The sequence below is a fragment of the Mirounga angustirostris genome, unplaced genomic scaffold (assembly GCF_029215605.1).
Source record: "Mirounga angustirostris isolate CCGP_5_RB_7025 unplaced genomic scaffold, mMirAng1.0.hap1 SCAF_3, whole genome shotgun sequence".
NCBI classification, from domain to species: Eukaryota; Metazoa; Chordata; class Mammalia; order Carnivora; family Phocidae; genus Mirounga; species Mirounga angustirostris.
Window position 1 is genome coordinate 64550335 of NW_026991711.1, and position 20579 is coordinate 64570913.

The following is a 20579-nucleotide window of genomic DNA, read 5'->3' on the forward strand; positions in this document are numbered from 1 at the left end:
AACAGCATGTATCTTTTTTAACATAGTATTGTGATTTTACATCAGAAGCATAGTATTGTCTAAGGACAACTATAATGCAAAGAAATCTTAAAATGGTCTCACTAGGTTTATTGTTAGCAATACTGGTATAATTTGTAACTACTCCATGTATGATAAAGCAATTAGTAAATATATTAAGGTTTCAGGAATGGTCTTATTTAGGATTCTCCCAGAAGCAGGCCCTGAAATAGGAATTCGAATGACAGTAGTTTAGTTGGACAGCAAAAACAACACTGGTAAAGAATGAAAAATTAATATTGGGAAAGGAAAGCATCTCATAAATGCACTATTATGACACCAAGTTACCACACTGAACAGTTAAAGCTTAATCCCATAAGAAAATTCTGAGAATGCATGCAAAAAATACACCTCAGAATTGTCCAGCTCTAGGAAAGAGGAAGGGGAGCTCAAGTTTTCATATGCCTACTTATGAGAGTCACTAATTGAGGGCACCCTCTAGAAATTGTTCATTCATTGGCATTTCTAGTCTGTCACGTGTACGGGCAGCTCTCCACAGCTGCAGAAAAAAAAAAAGAGCCTTAGTCATAGATTCAGATATTAGCAGTTATAAATGAGCAGGATTTCCCAGAGATATGGATGGGGAACTGACTCTATCTACTATAGCCCATCCCTTGCACTAATCAGATGTACTCTATCCTCATATTAATTTCACTTTGTCTAGTTACTGTTTCTTCTAAGTGGTACCCAGTCATAATTCTGATTTAAAAAAAAAATTACAGCTTAATATTGGTATAACCTACTGTTTTGGCTGGCTATTGCAGTTGGCCCCAAGGCCACAACCAATATTCATCATCTCTCTTTTCTAAAACACATTCTAAATTCTTCTCACTCTTGAATAGCATTTCTGCTCTTCCAAGTTGGCTGCTCAGTGGGGTAACCCATACCTTCACACCTGAGAAATCTGCACCTCTGGCTACCTAACTTTATCAGGATACTGCTCCTGTAATTTCCTATTTACAGTAATCACTGGGTTTGAAGGCAAATCCAAGTAAATCTCCTAGTTCCAGACATGTTTCTCACTGTTCCCATTATGTAGCAGCAATCCTACCTCCTTATAATAATCAAGGTCAATCACTCCTGTCAACATACTAACCCTTCTTTTCCTTCTAGTCTATTCATATGAGGAACCCCAAATGACTAGGCAGGTGCTCTAACTTGAAGATTAGTGGAATGTTACTTTGTTCCTGGGAACCCAGACCTCAAATCCTACAAATCTTGAAGTTGTAGGAATAGAAAGCATACTTTCTCCCAAGTGGGTCACTTGGAGTAATGGTATAAGGGCAGCTTCTGCTTCCATGCCTTGGATCCATGTATTCAATCTAAGGGAGATATATAGCAGTATGTACTGGTTCAAGGAATATATCTTTAAAGATAGCATCCGACAACTCCAAGAAGATGCCTTTGCTTTACCTTTAAGTGGCCTTTTCAACATTCAGATTAGGAGCTTCTGGGAGTTAGAGAGTAGGAGCAGTAGATCCCACACATATGTACTTACTCTTTACCATAAATCAGTCCTTTTGTTAAAAAAAATATGACATACTATAACTATAAGTCAGACACTTTGACCCCTCAGACGACAGTGCTGACTAAGGCACTGGGGCAGAGAAAGGACACAAATAACTGGAATATGCATCAATCCAGTAAGGATAAATGGCTGCCTCCTCTAGCTTGGGTGTCTTCACCCTATACCAACATGACCATACCAACAGCTCAGCATCAGTTTCTACTGCTGACAATTTGAACCTTCCACAATGGTGATAGCCAGATTAGCCTTAGTAAGAGAGAGCCTTTGTTGTTGGGCCGATGTGTCAACTGCATTCCTACCACAAGACTACTCCATTCCTGAGCCCATTATGCACATGCTGGAATGACCAAGAAGAGAGGCTCACTAACCTCTCCTAGAAAAATCATTATTTTCTTCTACTCAGTGTCTTCTCTGATGGTAAGTACTGCTGTGAGATAAAAATCCACATACTTTGTGCCCATCCCTATTCATCAATCCACATTCCTCTTTCCCAAATCTCTTTTTAACTGATCTTCCAATCTCACTCCTCCCAGATCCCTAACCACCCAGCCTTCCAAGTACTGTGCATTTTCCTCACTGTTAGGAAATGGAAAGTATGATAGCTTTTTTACCTTGGTGGGGATGTCTTGTCATACCCAGACCACAAAATTTCTAAAACTTTCACCAATGTGGCAGGCCCTTAAATTTTTGTAAAATTTGTCTCCCCCACTATGGCATGTGTCTTACCAAGGCATCTAGATTACTTATGGCCTCTCTGATTAACATGATGTCATAAAAATGGTAGAGCAACATGAGTTTTCTGCAAAATGTTCAGATAATCAAGTTGCCTTTACCCTATGTTGTTACTGAGAGTAGGAGAGCTAACATAACTTTGAACAGGTTCATGAATGCATACTTTTATCTCTTTCAAATTAATGTGACCTGCCTCTGACCCATTTTTCTAGCAGGGAATGAAAAGAACATATTCTCCAGATCATTTGCTACACACCAAAGGTAAGAGACTGTATTGATCTGTTCTGGTGAAGATACACATCCAGCACAGAGCTGGAATTGAGTATGTTACTTGGTTAAGTTTTCAGAGGTCTACATCATCTACTCTGTTCCATCTGTTGTTTTTCTTCCAGAAACAAGACTAGTGATGATGGCCACCTGAAACATATTTTGAGGGTGTTTTTTTTTTATCTCTGACATTCCATCTGGGATTCAGTATTTCTCCTGATTTTCTGTCTTGGTTGGGAAGAAGGTAAAGAAAGTTCAAGGGCTTCCACTTGGCCTTTCCTACCATGGCTGCTCTCATTCTACAGATCAGGTAGCCAGTGCAAGGGTTCTAGGAGCTACTAAATAGGTTCATCATGAGTATGAACTGAAGGACTAGGAAATGACCACAGAAGTCTTTGTACTCACTAAGAGGTGGACTCAGGCCAGGACTCCATTTATGACTTCATTTGTGAGTCTGCATTAGTTTGCTAGAGCTCTCATAACAAAGTACCACAAACTGGGTGGCTTCAACTACACAAATGTATTGACTCGTCATTCTGGAGGCTAGAAATTCATGATCAAGGTGTTGGCAGGTTTGGTTCCTTCTGAGGGCTATGAAGAAAAGATCTGTTTCAAACCTCTCTCCTTGGCTTGCAGCCATCTTCTTCTCCCTGTCTGACTCTGCATCCAAAATCCCTTTTTATAAAGACACTGGTCATATTTCAACTTAATAACCTCTCACCAAATAAGGTCACATTGTGTCATACTACTTCCTAAATTTGAATCAGCTTCTAGCATCTTATCCTTTCTGCTTTCCATTAGCATCACTTTCTCTGAGTTATTTTCATCTTTTTTGTCATGACCACTTTTGCCTTCACTAAGTTCCTCTGCACAACTGGAATCTCTCTTTTTCTAATTGTTTTATTTTAATTCCAGTATAGTTAACATATAGTGTTATATTTGTTTCAGGTATACAATATAAAGTGGCTCAACAATTCTATACAATACTCAGTGCTCATCATGACAAGTCTGGAATCTCTTAAACAGCAGCAGTGTCAATATTCCCACAGTCAGTTATTTCTTCTATAACCCCACTTACATTCAATTAGAATTTCACTTCTTGCATTATCACTCTAGTTTCTTTCCTGTACTTTGTGGTGGCCAATTCCCTCTTTCAATTATCCATTTTTACAAAATGTTACATGGCTTTCTTACTGGGCGATAAAGAGACAACACAACTACACATTTGCCATCTGTATGTAAATTGAGTAACAGATGTTCAGTGACCAATTACCTACAGATTTTGAAAAAAAAAAATGACACAGTCCTAGATCATGATGTGCATCTGTTATTTATGAAGTGCTCTGTGCATTGAAGAGCTAGCATAAAAGTGTGTACTTTATGCAATTACTCACAGTTAATATATCTTGATAACTGAAATTTGAACTGTGTGGTTGGAGCACTGGTATTTAGCAGAACTATGGTAACTGAAATTCATGCATATCAGTACCATGTAAAGCAAGGACTGTAAATCCATTCTAACATGCCCACCTCTCTAAGTCTCTTGACTCCTCCTTCAGTACTTTGCCAAAGCAGTTCCAGAATCTGTTATCCAAATAGAAGATTATAACTGATTCCTGGTGTCCTTGCCAGGATGCTAAATCCTGAGCCATGTGAGAACATTCATATCAGTAAACTCTCCTTTATCCAGACATATTTTTTAATTCCTGGTGCAGCATTCTCAAGACTGATTTCTAGGCACATTTTCCTGATAATATATTTTTAGCCAGGTCCTGCAACTCATCTGGTGAATAGTACTTTTCTTCCCAGTCAGAGATAGTACTTCCCCAGTTGGGCCATGCTGAGGTTGAGACTAGTTATTGGCTTACATACTTTAGGGGCACTCTGAGCAAATCTTGAGGTAAATATACTTGCAAGCATATTATCTTGTGAAACATCTGCCCCAGGTGAAGACTCTGCATGATGTCCAGGCAAGGCAGAATGGGGAGTGGAAGTGACTGCTATCCTCTTATAAAAAGAGTGAGTAATTTCTGCAGACCCAGGAGTTCAAGGATATCTTAAAGAGAAATTCAGTAGGCTACTTCTTCAAGTCCATGAATTCATGAAGATCTTAAAGAAGTTCAATATTCTCAAGTCAATCTATTCTAGATATCAGGGTTCCACTCTTTCTGGGTTCCTAATTTTATTTTATTTATTTATTTTTCCCATTAAACTTTTGTTTTAATGAGTCTCAAAATTCTGTGACAGATTTTTGGTCAAGTTGTTTCCATTAAAAAGTGCTGATTTTAAAAACTAATAACTTAAAACTGCCACACAAACACAAAAAACAAATGGTCCACAAAACAGTCTCCCTTCCTTCTGAAGGTTTTACAATGCATTGTTATCATTAACCAGTCTTTTACTATTAAACTTAAATGGCCAATTGACACAAACAGTTCTGAGACAGTTCTTCCACCACTGATTAAGACTGGGGTGGCAGGTATTGGGGATAATATTCATTTAGCCTTCTGAGCTTTCTGGGTGGACTTGGTGACCTTGCCATCTCCAGCTGCTTTCTTGTCCACTGCTTTGATGACATCCACAGCAACCATCTGACTCATGTCACGAACAGCAAAATGGCCCAGAGGAGGATAGTCAGAGAAGCTCTCAACCCACATAGGCTTTCCAGGAACCATATCAACAATGGCAGCATCACCAGATGTCAAGAACTTGGGACCATCTTCCAGCTTTTAACGACGATCTATCTTCTCCTTCAGCTCAGCAAACTTGCAAGCAATGTGAGCTGTGTGAAATCCAGGAGAGGTGCATATCCAGCACTGATTTGGCCTGGATGATTCAGGATAATCACCTGAGCCGTGAAGCCAGCTGCTTCCATTGGTGGGTCATTTTTGCTGTCAACAGCCACACCGCCACCATGAACATCTTTGACAGTTACATTCTTGACACTGAAGCCCACATTGTCCCCAGGAAGAGCCTCACTCAAAGCTTCATGGTGCATTTCAACAGACTTTACTTCAATTGTAACATTGACTGGAGCAAAGGTGACCACCACGCCAGGTTTAAGAACACCAGTCTCCACTCGGCCCATAGGGACAGTATCAATACCACCAATTTTGTAGACATCCTGGAGAGGCAGACACAAGGGCTTGCCAGTTGGACGAGTTGGTGGCAGAATGCAATCCAGAGCTTCAAGCAGTGTGGTTCCACTGGCCCATCTTTACGGATGACTTTCCATCCCTTGAACCAAGGCATGTTAGCACTTGGCTCCAGCATGTTGTCACCATTCCAACCAGAAATTGGCACAAATGCTACCGTGTTGGGTTGTAGCCAATTTTCTTAACGATTTCCTCGTATCTCTTCTGGCTGTAGGGTGGCTCAGTGGAATCCATTTTGTTAACACAGCAATTAGTTGTTTTACGCCCAGTGTGTAAGCCAGAAGGGCATGCTCATGGGTCTGCCCATTCTTGGAGATACCAGCTTCAAATTCACCAATACCAGCAGCCACAATCAGGACAGCACAGTCAGGCTGAGATGTGCCTGTAATCATGTTTTTGATAAAGTCTGTGTTCTGGGCATCAATGATGGTCACATAATACTTGCTGGTCCCTAATTTCCACAGGGAGATATCAATGGTGATACCACGTTCACATTCAGCTTTCAGTTTATCCAAGACCCAGGCATACTTGAAGGAGCCCTTTCCCATCTCAGGAGCCTCCTTCTCCAATTTTTCTTTTTTTTTTTAAGATTTTATTTATTTATTTGACAGAGAGAGACACAGCAAGAGAGGGAACACAAGCAGGGGGAGTGGGAGAGGAAGAAGCAGGCTTCCCACGGAGCAGGGAGCCCTATGCGGGGCTTGATCCCAGGACCCTGGGATCATGACCTGAGCCAAAGGCAGATGCTTAATGACTGAGTCACCCAGGCACCCCCTTTTCCAATTTTTTGATAGTTCATTTAACGATCCCACCACATTTGTAGATCAGATGACCAGTAGTGGTAGACTTACCCAAATCTACGTGTCCAATGACGATGATGTTGATGTGAGTCTTTTCCCTTCCCATTTTGGTTTAGGTTGAGTGGTGGTTTTCACAACACCTGTGTTCTGGGGGCAAACCCACTGCAAAAAAGCTGGGTTCCTACTTTTAGAAAGAGACTTGCCAGAGCTGTTATTCAGCCTTCTTTGTAATTCTAGTATAGGAGAATCAGAATCCTGGGCCTAATTTTCAGTACAGTCTATCCTCTAGCTTTAGAAAATGACAGCATCCTTAAATACTGTCAAAGAGATTTTCTAACTTTCACAAAATACCCATGGTTCATGACTGGCTGGTTTGAGTGTGTGGTTTTCTTTTTTCAGCACATCAATGCCCATTTAACAGCAAGTGACTAAATCCATAGTCCTAAAAATTACCAATACCAACATTTCTCAAATTCCAGAGATACTGCATAAGACAGTGAGTGCATCACTCTGTACCTCATCCCATCCCAAGTCCCCACAATAAAAGTCTTAGTGATTGTAATGCTACAACATGCCAGAGTTTAAGTCCACCCTACCTAAAACTAGCAATGGAGTCTCAATGTCAAGAGATCTAATTCTAGAATCCATCTTGAAGATCTGCCTTCTAGAACAATTTCTGGTATAAATTTCCTTATTTTGGGATTCTCCACCATCCACAAGCAGACCTAAAGAAAATAATAAAATGCAAATACTTATTCAGGAGTTGCAGTAAACAAGGGGTAGGGGAGGATGTGAGATAGGGAAAATAAGACAGTCAATGAAGGACGCATTATCAAACTAAATATCATAGTGAATAAATGGAGTTTAATCATTTGGGGAATATCTAGAAAATGATTTAAAATACATGCATCAGAATTATCCTACCTGAAGGCCAAAGAAGCTGAAATATTTACATACTTACTTCTCTGTCATTAGTTGAAAGCAACTCCTAGGAGTTGTTCATTCCTCAGCATGTCCAACCTGCCATGCTCACAAGGAAAAAGCTTTCCATAGCATGGAGAGCCCTCATCTAGTATTGGCAGCTGAAGTCAACCAGAAAACACAGTACTGACAAGGCCTTTAGAATCTAAGCAAGGCAATATAGCATCTGCTATACTAGCCATCCCTGATCCCCAGAACAAAATTGCTTATCTTGAATCTTGGTGCTGAGTAGAATTGAAAAATAGTCTCACCATGAATCAGGATCTACAGAAGTCCCTGGATTACCAGATCATCAAAGAAGGAGTACCATTAGGTGGGTGTTATGGCCTGAATTATAATGCCCCCAAATTACATGTTGAAGTCCTAAGACTTCAGTCCCTCAGAATGTGACTGTATTTGGAAGGAGGGCCTTTAAAGAGGTGATTAAGTTCAAATAAAGCCATCAATCCAATCTAATCGATGTCCTTATAAGAAGAGGAAATTTGGACACACAAAGAGATACCGGGGCACACATGCACAGAGGAAGACAATGAGAAACGCAATGTGAAGGCAGTCATATGCAAGCCAAGGAGAGAGGTCTCAAAAGAATCTGAACCTGACAATACCTTGATCTTGGACTTCTAGCCTCAAAAACTATGAGAAAAATACATTTGTATTGTTTAAACTACCCAATGGGAGTATCTTGTTTTGGCAACCATACCAAACTAATATAGCTTGGATTGTTCAGTGATCCAGTGACATCATCCTCATGGGAACAGAACCACAGGAAAAGGATCCTTCCATCAGGCCAACTCTATCCTGGATCAAGCAATTCCTCTATAAGTTCAATGCAGAACTTTTCCTGGTGCTCCCTACTCTCAGAAACAACAGAACTTGTAAGTTTTACTATGCCTTCATTTGATAACATAGAGGCCCATCTTCAGAAATGAAATCTTCAGTAGAAATGACACCACAGGTAGTCTTGGTCATTTAAGTATGCCTGATTCACTGCTCCTACCTGAATGGGACATAGCTGGTCCAGATTCTCTTCCTCCACTACATCCTTCAGTCAGAGATAAGATGCTGCAGAAACTGTCAAGGGACAATTCCTGAAAAGAAGACCTCCTGTCCCTTATTCTCCCCTGGAAAACTAGTATGGACCTTCCCAAGAATCCTCCCCACCAAGTGATTTCCCTATCCCAGGACACCATCCACTGGCAACAAAAAATGTCTCTCCCCCAGCACTGTATTCTGTCTTTTGTCCTATAAACTGAAAATAGAAGTGAGTTGATCTAACCTTCCAATAAGCCTACTTCTAAAGATCCAGGATCACAGAAAGGTGTTCTGTTGTGACTCATAAATTAATTTTTATTTTTTTCTTTTAGTTTTATCACTATTTGCTAAGTAAATATACAACTGCTTAAATGGAAATCTGATAGAATTATAATTCTTAGTATAGTGATTATTGTAATGTGAATCTTGTAAGTCACTTCCATTTTATTATACTGTAAATAGTGTAATTACAGTAAATTTGCTGATTTTAACAAGTCCAATAAAATAACTCAAACATAGAGCAAGAATTTTTTTGTCCTTCTAAAATAATTTTGAATGTTTTTCTTTTTGATTTTCCTGCTCTTAGTCGAGGAAACTATATAATAGTTTAAATAGAAACTTGATAGATTTATAATTCTAAAGGTAGTATTTTATAAACATACATGTAAAAATATCTCATTAATAGACTGCTTCCATTTTATGAGTTTAATTGGAATCCAATTCCAAATGTCTATCTTTAAGTCTTAATTTTATTTTGATATTTTGTTGGTGCTATTTAACAAGTCTTTCTTATTAATACAGAAATAAATCTTTTAGTTCTAGTGGTATAGTCAAGTAATTGTAAAACTCCAAATAAAAGCTTATCAGATTATAATTTGGGGATATTGTTTTATAACAATAAAAGTTGTTAGTGTTGTTTACTTGAGAGTGACATTATTAGTCAATTGTGTTATTTTCTTCTATTTCTTATGATGGGATATAGTATTTTGGTTATTATATTAGTTTCCTGCAACTGCTGTTACAAATTACCATAAACTAGGTGGCCTAAAACAAGAAATTTATTCTCTTACAGTTCTGAAAGCCAGGAGTCCAAAATCAAAATGTCAGCAGAGCTGCACTCTCTCTAGAGGCTCTAAGGAAGAATCGTTCCTTGCCTCTTGCACCTTCCAGTGGTGCCCAGCATCCCTTGGCTTCCTTGGCTTGTGGCCACGCTACTCCATTCTCTACCTCTGCCTTCACATTGTCTTGTCCTTTGTGTGTGCCTTCTCCTCTGGGTGTCTCTCTTAAAAAAACTTTTGTCATTGAATTTAGAACCCACCCAGTTATTCCAGGATGATCTCCTCATCTCAAGATCCTTAAATTATTTATACCTACAAAGAGCCTTTAAAAAAAAAAAAAAGATAACATTCACAGATTCCAGGACTTAGGACATGGACATAATCTTTTGGAGGCCACCACTCAACTCAGTACAGTATTTTACAAGCCCCCCATAACATGAAGTGTAGTAAGAGTTTTACGTGAGTAGTCTAGCAAGTTCAGACATTTGAAACTCAAAATCTATTTCTGTATACCAAGGGTTATATTTACTCTGGTTGTTAGACCAATATGTTTATCTTAAAAAGATGGTAATTATTCTTTTTGGAAAAAAAGAAGAGACTAATATTAGTGAAATGAAAAGATAGTGGAATTGGAAATCAAAGTACCTTTATTTTTTTTTTAATGTCTGTGTGTGTTAAGGACTAAAAAGATACACACTAAGTGTAAATAGTAGTAATGGGAGGAGAATGGGGAGAGGATGAAGAAGAAGTTTTATAATTTTTCTTTGCATATATTTGCATTAAAATGCAGACACTATTGCACATGTCTGGTGCCCAGCTTTTTGGCTGCCACCAAGAGGAAACATCCCTTGATGCCTTGGTTCTAGTGGCCAGCAGAGCTTGTGTTCATGTGTTTGAAGGGATGGTAGCAAACAAAAAACAGTTCTTAACTGGCTATCATGTCAGAGCTCAGCGAAGAGGGAGCAGACAGAAATGACCATCTTCCAGTCCTCCCTGAAACAGGTATATTTGCACTTTAAAAGCTACTTCCTGAGAGTCTATCTTCCAATCAGCTGCATCTAGGTGCTGATTGAGATCTTCCCCTTTGGAACAGTTGGCACAACCTCAACTACTGGGAGCCACTAAGAACAAAGTAGGCTACTTAGATAATCACAAAGATTTGAGAGACAACTACAAGGTAGGGCAAGGTTAAATGATAAGGTTCATCCCCTACATGAGGTCACTCCTTCAAAAATGGGAGAGGTGGCTGCTTTATCTAATGCATAAAAGGCAACACACAAAGGCAAGAAAAATGAAGAAAGAGAGGAATATGTTCCAAATAAAATATCAAGAAGAAAAGAGCATTTGAAGTGACTCAAATTACTAAAATCAAGAACAAAATTGGATGGAAGTCCTAACCAGAGCAATTAGGCAAGGAAAAAAAAAGTAAGGCATTCAAATCAGAAAGGAATTAGTAAAAATGTCACTATTTGCATATGACATGATAATATAATGAAAACTCTAAAGACTCAACCAAAAAATTGTTAAAACTAACAATCGAATTCAGTGAAGTTTCAGGATACAAAATCAACATACAAAAATCAGTTGTGTTTCTATATACTAATAACTATCAGAAGGACAAATTAAGAAAACAATCCCACTTACCACTGCATAAAAAAGAATAAAATATCTAGGAATAAATTTAACCAAGGAGGTGAAAGACCTATACACTGAAAACTATAACATATTACTGAAAAAATTTGAAGACACATATGGGTCTACACCAAAATAAAAAGCTTTCACATAGTGAAGGAAACCAGTAACAAAATGAAAAGGCAACCTACTAAATTAAAGAAGATATTTGCAAATGATATATCCATAAAGGGTTAGTATCCAAATATATAAAGAACTCATATAACTCAACAGCAAAAAAAAAAAAAAGCAAGTAATCTGATTTTAAATGGACAGAGATTCTTAATAGACACTTTGCCAAAGAAGACATATAGACAGCCAACAGATACATGAAAAAATGCTCAATATCACTAATTATCAGAGAAATGCAAATCAAAACCACAATGAGATATCACCTCACACCAGTCAGAATGGTTAGAATCAAAAAGACAAGAAATAACAAGTATTGGCAAGGATGTGGAGAAAAAGGAACCCTCATGCCCTGTTGGTGGGAATGTAATGTAAATTGGTACAGCCACTGTGGAAAACAGTATGGAGGTTCCTCAAAATATTAAAAATATAAATCACCATATGAGCCAGTAATATCATTACTGGGTATTTACCCAAAGAAAATGAAAACACTAATTCAAAAAGATATGTACCCCTATGTGTACTGCAGCATTATTTAAAATAGCCAAGACATGGAAGCAACTCAAGTGTCTATAGATAGATCAATGGATAAAGAAGTTGTATAGATATAGACAATGGAATATTACTCAGCCATAAAAAGGATGAGATCTTGACATTTGCAAAAACATGGATGGACCTAGAAGGTATTATGCTAAATGAAATAAGTCAGATGGAGAAAGACAAATGTCATATAATTTCACTTACATGTGGAATCTATAAACAAAACAAATGAATAAACAAGCAAATACACCAAAAGCAGAACAGACAATTTCCAAAGGGAATAGGATGGAGGGATAGGCAACATGGATGAATGGGAGTGGGAGAGACAGGCTTCCAGTTATGGAATGAATAAGTCAAGAGGAGAAAATGTACAGTACAGGGAATATAGTCAATGGTATTGTAATAACATTGGGTGGTGACAGATGGTAGCTGAACTTGTGAGCAAAGCATAATCTATAAACTTGTCCTATCACTATGTTGTACATCTGAAACTAATGTGACACTGTATGTCAGAACTATCTACCAATTAAAAACAAAAACAAAACAAAACAAAATTCTGCCCAGGTCTATGAGTTGTGATCATTTAGGATTTAGAAACAGAGTGAAGATGTTTCTCATTTTTTTCCCACAGCATCTCTATGTTCTTTTAAAACGTTGGAAGTATTATCTAAATATGAAAATGTCTGATGGAAAAATATCCTATGACAATTTAAAATACCTTCTGGAACACAGATTGAATCTGATGCATCAAAGTTTGAAATGAACCTGGTGTAGTTCCTTTTTCTTTTCTTCCGGTAATATTCTTCGTGGTTATATATGTTTTCCCAACTTGTGCTCTAAGCAAACATTCCTTTTCACAGTTACTCCTCCAAAAAGAATCCATTGAAAGCTTTTAGACTTGTATAAATCAGATTTTCATAAATGCACATGGTGAATTTTATCAACAGATAAATGTTGATGGCCAAGGAAGAAATGAATGTTTTTGGAAGAAAATTTAAAACTGAGGCTGTCTATGTCTTATATGGACATCAAGGGCCCCTGATGGGTTTTTTTTTTTTCTTAATAATAGATGTTTATCCTTGTTTCAGTTCATTGCCAGAATTTTTTGCAACTAACCAGTAAATTAGGAGCCAGCTTATTTCCCCAGAGATATGATTACATTAGTCACTCAGTATATCTTGAATCAATTTTGTTCCACAGTTTTCTGAAGAATTCATTAGATAATCTCTGGATCTAGGGAAGTTAGTCACAGGGCCTACAGGAATTTACCTTCGGTGAACTAAAAGGGAAAAAAAAATGGCTATCAGCAATATTCTGAAGAAATCTTAACAAAACTTTCCCAAATCTTAACATGAACCCATAATACACTGAATATTTCTACTACAAAGTAAATAACCCAAGCCTATATGTATAGCCTCTCATTCTGCATAGCATCTGGAGCATCTTGTTCTGATGGTCCGTAAATCTAAAAATCTGATGTAAATCAGTGATTTACTTGAAGCAGCAGAGCTCTACGTCCAGCAGCCATTGGGGTGATTCTTCAACAAGGAACAGTTTAATAGCACAGGCCTGAACTCACGCTCTGAGGTGTTGCTGACAAATCTCGAGGCTGCTGGGAATAATGTCTTTCAAGTAAGGAATGAAATTATAGCTCTCTCACTACACAGTGAATTCACCCTTTTCTCTCATCACATCTGAAACAAAGTGAGGAGATAAGTAGAGCCAAGTTGCTGAATATTCATTAGCTCCATCCCTGCCAGATCTTTCAATAGCACACTCTCTTTAGGTTACTTGTTCCAGAGAGAGCAAGCATAGACAGAAAAAGTACATGAGAGCAACTGTTAGACTCTACCCCACAGAAATATACCATCCCCACCCCCAAAACCAGTACCAGAAAATCCACCAAGCTCCACACACGAGTAGGATTCAGAATCAGTTCACCCACTGCATTCTCAAATCAACTTTTTATCACATACATTTTTTTCTAAAATTTCGAAATGGCCTTATCAAGAAGGTACTATTTACTTCCTACATTTAACTGCCCAGAAACAAACTCCAAATACATGATATTAACAAAACTTTGTTTTGTACATAAACAAGATTCATCCTGTCCACAGTTTGTGTCTTTGTCAGCAGCAAGTTTAGAACTAAAAGATACCATGGGATATTAGAGTGATATTAAAATTAATAAGTCAAAGCAAATATCAAATTACTTGATGCATTCTTAAATACATCATGCTACTAATTAGTAAAGAAGAGTCAGTGGAACTCAAAAAAAATGAATGTAACTGAGTTTTCTTTTCATCAATGTGCTATGGAGGTGAAAAGTTTATTTTCACTGAGGTCTGATCCTACTAGAACTTGTTTAATTTCTTTCTAGCCGTGACAAATGACAATCCAAATCTAAACCCTAAGACCTCTTAACTGTTAGTTTTCACTGGAATAGAAAAATCTTACAAAATAAAGTGTATTACAATGAATAAAGTGTATTCCAGCTGGCCTTAGCTGCCTTCAGAACCCAGAACAGCTGTGTGAACTCCTTCATAAATTTGCCTGCTTTGGTGAAAGGGGAGGTTACAGACTACAATAAGCAATGCTGGAGAGGGCTGGTGTGGCCAAAGGAATCCTGCTCCCTGCACGAAACATTAAGGCCCAGATGTTCAGTTGCCCAATAAACCATCAGCCCTCACTTATTCCACATAGTTTTATTAAAAAACTTTGCTGGAACAGTCTATACTCACCTTGAGAGCAGACACCACAGAAAAGAATATATGGATCTTTTCAAGATTGATCTTTTTCAAGATTTGAGAGTTCGATAACTCAGGCAATTTTCCCTTAAAAAACAAAATCACCTTTGTATTTATGCTATGCCATAACACATTCAGATACTTAGGACATAAGTAAAACGCTAGGACCCTGAAATTTTTTCCACAGAAAAAGATAAAGTCTGTTTTTTATAGCCTAATTGTTGCTCTTTCTCATATCTTTTCAAGTATTTTGTTTACAATGAGATTCTCCCCCCCCAAAATTACTTATCTGAGCAAACCATATGAATTCCATTAGTAAGGCCAGCTTCAACAAATATCATTCCTGATATCAGCTAGTTGCTACAAAAGAAAAGGAATTAAATTCACCTTGACCCAAAAATTAATATATCTATTATAATATTAAGTTGAATACTGCAAGAGAAGATTAAAAAGCGTAACATTAAAGTGTAAAGACCTACATTACATTTACATAACATTTTATGTGAAATATATAGGCTACTGGCCCAGTTTTTAATCTTTCCAAATGTATACATTACAGGAACTTTAATAGAGAAACAAATGCCAGACAAATAAAACTTCCATTACTGCTGTTTGTAGGTCTATAAACTAAAATTGGTTATCAAAAGGCTGTTTTCATCCTGCATAGAATGTATCTGCCTGATGATTTACTTATTAATCAGATTTAGAGCCCTTTCTGTATCAACATCAGATTCACACCAAACAAACGCCTCAATGAACATTTTTCTTAATACTCTCTACCAAGAATTTGCAAACTATACCATCATCCACTCCTCCATGCCTATTTTCGTAAATAAAGTTTTATTGGAACACAGCCATACCCGTTCATTTACATATTTTCTATGGCTGCTTCTGAGTAGAATTTAATAGCTGCAACAGAACTAATGTAATATTGTATATCAGCTATCCTTCAATTAAAAAAAATTAATTGGGGCGCCTGGGTGGCACAGTTGGTCAGACTCTTGGTTTTGGCTCAGGTTGTGAAAGTTTTATTGGAACACAGCCATACCCGTTCATTTACATATTTTCTATGGCTGCTTCTGAGTAGAATTTAATAGCTGCAACAGAACTAATGTAATACTGTATATCAGCTATCCTTCAATTAAAAAAAATTAATTGGGGTGCCTGGGTGGCACAGTTGGTCAGACTCTTGGTTTTGGCTCAGGTTGTGATCTCAGGGTCATGAGATCGAGCCCTATGTCAGGCTCTGTGCTCAGCCAAGAGTCTGCTTAAGACTCTCTCTCCCTCTGCCCTCCCCACTGTGCTCCCTCTCTCTTTCTCTCAAATATATAAGTAACTCTTTTAAAAATTTAATTAAAAGAAAGTAAAAAAAAAAAAGTTGCAAGAGATGCTGTTATGGTCCACAAAGCCTAAACTATTTATTATCTGGCACTTTAACAAAAAGTTTGTCCAACATTGTTCTATACTCCATCTACCTTTATTTACTCTCACAATTTTACTCACATTTCCTCCTAAAATACATATTTCTAACATCTTATTTATTATAAACCTTGTTGAACATTTAGCAAATTTTTAGTTTGGCTTGGAAAAGATTTTTAATAGACTAATTCTTTCCAAGGAAATATGAGTTGTTGTTAGCTTTCATAACATAAGCCTTGCACTTCATCTTCTGTTTGTTTTACATTTACTCAAGTGCATTTTCCAAGGGCAGCCACATAGGATTGTGAAGGTTGTTCACTGCACAAAAGGGCCCAGCAAAGGGGATGAGCTGAGGCTAAAGGCAGCCTGTGTGCCCACCTAACAAGCCATAATCCTTGACACAAGACCACATCCCCCCAGAGGAAAGGGCACCTTTATTCTAAATTGCATGAAAGCCTCTTGCTCACCAGCTTTGCACCCACATCACATGGTTGCTTGTGCCCATGGACAAGATAGCATTATCTGGTCTAGCAGAACCCTATACATCCTCCTATGTTTTTCAGCAAATCTCTGATAGGAGCCCAGAAAATGCAGGTGAAATTCCTAAGTAACATTCTACATGTTCCAACTTCTGCATAACTTAGTTCTGGGGTTACACCCAGATCGTCAGCAATTTATAGTGATGAAATAGGAGGTAAAAGTTGAGAGAAAAGATAAAGATAAGCTGATAAACAGAATATATTTATCAATTATGTTGGGGAAGTTTCTTAATAAGAGGAAAATGAGGAAAGAGGCTTGAACTTGTATAAATCACTTACATCCTGGCTCAATCTCTCGGTGGAAATTATAAATTTCTAGGGTTAATTATTTTCTGAAAAGGAAAACCAAGAAGAAGAAAGAAATCCATTAATTTCTTAAGCAGGGCAGGGTGGTAGTGGTGGAAAGAAATTATCCAGGAGCGAAGATATTAAAAAGGCAGATAAAATAATGGTTAAAAAGAATAAGAGAAGTTCTCATGGAAAATTAAGATTAGGAAAAGTCAAGGATGAGAATTAAAAGGAACAGGAGGATGAAAAGAAGGACCTGAATAAGGGGTGAAAAAAGAGGTTTTTGAGATGAGAAGTCTGAGTCACAGAGAAAAGAAAAATGAGAAGAGGAACCACAGTTGTAACTTTAATCTTCCAGCCAATAAGTAACTAAAGAAATTATTTATCTTTTCTATGGTGAGAGACAGTAACTACACTTAACATGGTGAGCATTACATAATGTACATAACTGTCGAATCACTATCTTGTACACCTGAAACTAATATAATATTCTCTTTCAACTATACTTCAATTTAAAAACAAAGAAATCATTAATCTATTTTGTCTTAATACAACATGAAATTACTCCCAAAATAAAATGCATGACAGCAGAGTTGAAAGAACTTGTGTAGAGATCAGTGTTAAAATTTTAAAAATTAAATATTTAAACATTTCATAATAGGGGATGAAAATACAGTATAAGGTATAACATTAAACATGAATTTTATATTTTTCTCAAGAGATCTTTAACATTACACATTTGGGGTCTTTATTCCACCTACCTCTCTTGAAATAAATATAATTCTGTGTTTTCAAATTGTTATATTGAACTTATTAAAAAGTTTTGAAAATTACTTACGGCTAAAGAAATAACAACATAAAACATTTTACCAAAATAATGAATTAGCCCTCAGCAACTCTAAAGTAAACACTACAAAGTGGTTATCTGAGTTACATACTTGAGTTTGCTGAGGTCAAAACATGAACTATTTATCAAGTCTTAACAGTGACTAATGAATTAGCTGACTATTCTAAACCTCATGTTCATAGAAATGTTAATGATAAAAAACAGTGAACCTAAATACACCCAATCACATTCAGAATGTTTATGGGGAAAAAAAATCCTTTCTTTAACCTGTTCCTAGATTTTGCAAGGTTTGAAGTGAACCTCTTCTAAAGAAACCACCTTTCCACTATGAGAGATCTACTCCCAGCTATGTCATCTCACCACTGAAATCACTTTATTGTATGTGACCTAAATAGAGTGATGGCACCTCAAAACCAATCTCAGCACAATATCACACCCAAAAGATATGAAAGTAGCTAAAAGTGTTGGCTAACTGAACATAATAAAAATAAAATAAAATTTTTTAAAAAGTTTTGTTTTGTTTTTGCCTTAGTCTTCTTTCGCCACACAACAACTTACCACAAATTTGGCTGTTTAAACAATACCTATTAATTTGCTCACAACTCTGTAGTTCAGAGGTCTAGCATGGTGTGACTGGATCCTCTACACAGGGTATCACAAGGCAGAAATCAAGGTGTCAGCTGAGCTGAGTTTCTATCTAGAGGCTCTGAGAGAAAAAAAAATCTACTTCCAAACTCATTCTAATTGTTGGCAGAATTTAGTTCCTGGAGATTTTGCGAATGAGGTCCCTTTTTCTTGTTGGCTACAAATAGGACATTCTCAGCTCCTGGAGGCCTCCCACTTCTCCCTGCCAAGGGGCCCTTTCCATGACAGCATTTGCTTCTTCAAGGCCAGCTGGGGTATATCTCTGCTGCTTTGAAACTCTGACATCCCCTTTTGGGACTGACTAGAGAAAACTCTCTGTTCTTAAAGGACTTAACTGATTAGGCTAGGCCCACTAAAGATAATCTTTGTTTTGCCACACAGTGTAACATCATCACAGAAATGGTTTCTTCATCACATTCACAAGTTCTACCCACACCCCAAGGGGAGAGGATTATATGAGGGCAAGGGTCATTGGAAGTTATCTTAGAAATCTACCTGCCAGTTTTATTTTAATTTTGTTCACACTGTAAGATTGGTCATGATGCCATGAAACGTGCACTTTGATATGGCAGGTAACTACTCTCTCGGCAACTTCTCAACATAGAAATCCTCCCCTGACCATGGCTGTCATCCTCCCGAAAAGCACAGTGTTTGGCAAGACAACACTTGATAAGATCAGGATCTTACAGAAAAAGGAGATTGGGGGAGCAATGAAAAGTCATTAAATTTGTTAGGATCTTATATTCTTTAAAAAGAATTTGCTTCCTAAACAAACCATATTAGTTGGCACTAAATTGCTTGACTAAACAATCATCCTTATTCCTCTTCAATTATTCAGGAAATATGCCTACAGACATCAAGAGTTACTAAGACTTGTAAATTTTGATTTGTTTAATCTGCTTGTAAAATTTCCCTTTATAAAGTTTTTTGCTTTTGCAGGCTTGTGAATCTAATATCTTTTGCTCTTGCATTTTCCTTTATTTGTTTTCACAAGTTAGAGCACTGGCATCTTATTTTCTGGACCTGATATTTTATCTATACTACTGCATTATCCTCTGTGCCGATATCTTTAATAACACTTGTTGGAAGACTGAATGAATGTATGAATGAATGAATGAATATTGAGAGGGTGTTTCTATTCTAAATCTATGGGAAAGGGGCAAAATAATTATCATCACGCTCTGTTTTAAAAGGGCTGAACTGAACCATATATACATAAAAAGATCATGAATTTTTCATTTGAAGCATATTGATATGACACTTTGTTTATTCCAAAACAGCATCTACCAGTGGTGTAGCTTCTCAGCTATGAATGAGGAAGGGGAAGTGTGATGATTAATTTTATGTGTCCATTTGGCTGGACCACAGTACCCAGATATTTGGTCAAACATAAAGGTATTTTTGGATGAGATTAACATTTACACTGGCTGTGGAGTAAAGCAGATTGTCCCTCACTATGTGGGTGGGCCTCATCCAATCAACTGAAGGCTTTAATAGAACAAAAGACTGACGACATCCCCTGCACAAGAGAGAATTCTACTGGAAGACAGCCTTCAGACTTGAACTGCAACATCAACTCTTCCCTGGGTCTCCAGCCTGACAGCCCACCCTCCGGATATTGGATTTGCCAGCCTCCATAATCACATGGGCCAATTCCTTAAAAATCTCTCTCAATCTCTCTCTCTCTCCCTCCCTCACGCATGTGTGCGTGTGCACGCTCACGCACGCGCACACACACACACATAAACACACACAAACCCTATGGGTCTGTTTCTCCAGAGAAGCCTAATATAGGAAGTATCAAGGCACATCTACACTTGCAGAGTGGCAGCCTTTTATACTGTGAACTTTTTCTCTCACAACAGCCAAGGCTTTGCTGTTGAGCCAGAGTTACCACCTGTGCTGGATGGTCTCATTGTCAACTTGACATCACAGCCACCTCATCAAAGTTCTCCTATGCATCACAGAAGAGAAACCAGGAACCACATTTCCAGAATCCTCTTCTTTGTATGGTTACAAGTTAAAATCTGCCAGTGAGAGTCACTTGCATGAGCTCTAGAAGGCAGAAGAACAGGAGAGGCTGTTACCCTATTAGGCAGTTGCAGATAGACACGTTAGCAGACCTGGGGATCCAAGTAACTTGA

The 20579-nt window shown here is 37.6% G+C and overlaps 1 long non-coding RNA gene and 1 pseudogene across 3 annotated transcripts in view; both read right to left on the reverse strand.

Moving 5' to 3' along the window:
- LOC135363842 (uncharacterized) overlaps positions 1-20579 on the reverse strand; it is a 478080-nt gene that overhangs the window by 372598 nt on the left and 84903 nt on the right. The window lies entirely within an intron of this gene.
- LOC129045645 (elongation factor 1-alpha 1-like) lies at positions 419-9146 on the reverse strand (annotated as a pseudogene).